This window comes from Hordeum vulgare, chromosome 3H (assembly GCF_904849725.1).
Source record: "Hordeum vulgare subsp. vulgare chromosome 3H, MorexV3_pseudomolecules_assembly, whole genome shotgun sequence".
Lineage (NCBI taxonomy): Eukaryota > Viridiplantae > Streptophyta > Magnoliopsida > Poales > Poaceae > Hordeum > Hordeum vulgare.
In genome coordinates this window covers 249221385-249224992 of record NC_058520.1, presented here as the reverse complement: position 1 = coordinate 249224992, position 3608 = coordinate 249221385, and positions in this window count along the sequence as shown.

Genomic DNA, 3608 nt, shown 5'->3' with positions numbered 1-3608 from the left:
AGCCCCTCCCTGTAGACACCGTTCTCCTTCCTCCTCCTCCCGTCAGTTCGTCAGAGAGAGAGGCAACGCGACAGGCATCAACGCCGTCTCACGGACATCGAGGCCGCACATCCCTCGCCTCCTCCTCCTCCTATAAAGAGCCCTTGGCATCCGTGCAAGGCCTAGGGTTCCTCCTTAGCCGTCGCCACTCTTTCCCCATCTCCTCCTCCCTCTCCCTCGTCGGCAGCAGGTAAGTGAGCGAGCTCCTCCACCATGGCCGTGACTTGAGAAGGTCCTCGTCGTCGCTGTCGTGCCCCTGTGTCCTCTCCAACCCTTCGTCGAGCACGCGGGACAACCAGGGAACCCGTTCCCGCAGCTAGGAGGAGCAGATCTGCACTGCTACCCCTACCTCAACGACGGCCTGCTTCCTCTCCGTCGATCCCCTCCGCCACGGCTTCTTCCACTTCTTCCTCTACCTCCTCTCCGGAAGACACGACGTCCTCGTCTAGTGGGTGAGCACGAGCATCTTTCCCTTTCCCCGTAGCTGGATCTTGCGCCTAGGAACCAAGCCACGTCGTCGTTCCTCTTTCTGTCGTCGGCGCCGCCGCGCAACATCGAGCAGTAGGTGTAGGCCTTCCCATGGCGATCTTAGTTTAGAAATGGAACCCTGGGAGCCCCTTCTCCCTTTCATCGACGAGCCGCAGTTCAATTTGGTGTATATCGCAGGCGTGGTGCTTCCCCTGTTCCGGCCACCGTCGGGCAGAGGAAATACCAGAGGGGTTGCTCAATAGGGCAACCTCCTCTACTCTTTTAAGATCCAAGCGCACAGCGTAGTGGTAGGGGGGTTTTGTGGCATCAGGTGGTCATGGGTTCGAAACCCCGCGGCACCACCCTTTTGTTTTGTGGAATTCTTGCCACAATAGCTGCAGGGAGTAGCTTATCCTGTTAAACCCCTCTGTTCTGTCGAGTTGATGGCAAGTAGCAGAGTGGTGTGCTTCTGTGTGTTGTACCAGCAGGGTGTGGGTTTGATTCCCAGGCAGCCCCTTTTATTCTTTTTGCCTATTTCCTTTTCCTTGTTATTTTGTTCGTGTTGCTGATTTACTTTGTAGACTTGTTAGTTGCTTGGCAGCAAAGTTTGTGGCCAAAACTATTTATACCAGTAGGTTTCATGTGTGTTTTAGTTAGTAGCACTTGATGCTTATGCATGAGGTTGAGTTAGTGCATGTGTGAGCTAGTGATGTATGTGGTGTGTGTTTATGAGTGTGTGATGCACTAGCTTGTGCAAGTGTGTGAGTATGTGTGTGTGTGTGGGTCCCCCCATATGTCTATATGTGGTACAACTCCCATAAGTGTCTGCTTGTGTGGTGCAAGCACCCCAAGGAATGTGTAGATGTATATCACCTTGTGCATGTGTGTGTGTTACTCATGTGCATGGGTGTTGAGCTCATGCACTAGTTTGTGCTCATGCGATTTATGTGTGTGTGTGTGTGCTTGTGTGTGTGTGTGTGTGTCACACACATGCCCAAGGCATGGTTTGCCTTGATAAGAACTTATGTGCAAGCTTGTATGTGTAGGTGTAGGAATGCATGATATGAGTGTAAGTTAGTGTGTGTGTTTTAACTAGCATGTGTAGGTGCTTGATATATGTGTGCTTGATGTGTGTGTGTGGGTATGGTGATGTGCTATGGCACACATACATGAGGTCCAAACACTCATGTCACCATTGGTGTTGTGGAGATGTGCAACTGCATGTGTAGGTGATGATCTAGTGAACACACATGTGATATAGCACTATTTACCCCTATGTGATTCCATGTATATTTTCTTCTTAGCTTGGTGCCCATTTGTTCTATGCAAGTACCTAGGTATTATATATGTTTTTGGGGTAGAAACATCCCAGGAATCCAATGGTGGAATCAGATTTCCCTTTTGGACACTTTCTGGGAATGTCATATTTCTGTTTTGTTCAATGTTTAGAGCTTGGTTCCATGTGATGTGATGAGCCCAAGAGTTTCATTCCTTGTTATGGCAGTAGAGGGTCAACCCCTCTATAGCATGGTGGTGTTTTTTCATGCTTAGAAGTTTTCATGTGCAAGTTGTGCCTAGTCAAAGTAGGCATGTGGCTGAAAATTTCAGTTTAGTGAAAATCTGTGAAACTGCTGTTATTTTCTTCCCTTGTAGTTGTGCTTGCAAAAGTTCATGTGTTGGGAATGAGCCCTTGCAATCAACTGGAAAGTTGTAGGTTTTGTGTTTCTCTAGCTCTCTGTCAATTTTCATTCCATTTGACTTCTTGTAGATAATGTTTTGGGTGCTGTCAAAATGCTTCGGAGCATAAACAGCTAGTGAGAATCTGAGAATTTCCCTGAAAACTGATATTTTTATCCAAGTTAGCAGTTGTAGAACTTTATGTGTGAAACTCCTTTGTATTATATTTTTTTCTCATGCTTGTAGAGCTTTTGAATAGCTTCTACCACATATCTTATTTGTCACATTTGTGTGGCTGTAGGTGCTTTGCATGTGGCTCTCAAACTGCTATGATGTTGTTTAGGACAGAATGTGTAGTTTTGATGTTTTGATGCTTGTGAGTGCATAGTTGATGGTGTGCTGAGTTTCTTTGCACCACCCCATCCAGACTTGTTTGTTTTATGATGTGGCAACCTGGGAATACCAGAAGTATGCCATTGGAGTGTGTTTGTGATGGATTTGATCCATATGACTCCATTTCTTTTTTCAGAGTTTCCGGTTGATCCGTAGCTCCGTTCGTAACGTTCCTTATATGTTTTTGCATCGTTTTCGCGTGATGCATCTGTTCATGCCATCTTCATGCATGTCAAGATATCTTAGAGAGAAGATATGTCCAGAAGTTTGTAGTTTCTTCTCATGCATGTGCAAGAGACTAGAATAGAGATGCATGTTCATTTTCATCGCATGCATCATGTTCTTGTTGCATCTTGTTATGTTGTTGTTCATTGTATGCTATTTTTATGTTGGGTAGCATCGGGATCGGAGAGCGAGTAGGTGGATCCAGGAGAGTACGTGCAGGACGAACAAGAGCAGTTCCAAGCAGAAGACATCACAGGCAAGATGACATGACCTTGATACCATCTCAAGACTTGTTATGCTAGATTCACGTTTCCTTCGTCATATGATCGCTGCCTACCACTGAAATAATTGCCTCCTGATATTGCCATGAAATCCAAACACTTTCCCCTCCTAGCAAATATTGAATGGCTAAGTAGGCTTGCTCAGCTACTAATGTTAGTGTTGCTAGTTGCAGGTGCAATTGTCTCATGTGATAACATGACTTTGATATCATTATGTGAAATATGTTATTTAATTAATGCACCTATATACTTGGTAAATAACGGGAGGCCTAGCCTCTTGCCGGGTGTTTTGTTCCGTTATTGCCGCCATAGTTTCCGGCTACCGGTGTTTGATTCCATAACTGATCGCTCCTAACACGTTCGGGGTTGTTATGGGGACCCCCTTGATAAATTGTGTAGTGTTAAGACTTGTCCGGCAGGACCCAACATTGGTGTTAATTTGCTAATCACTTAATAATAATCTGCATAGGGAATAGCTACCCCGAGGAATTAATCCACAACCCGGGCTAGTGATCCTCATGAGTG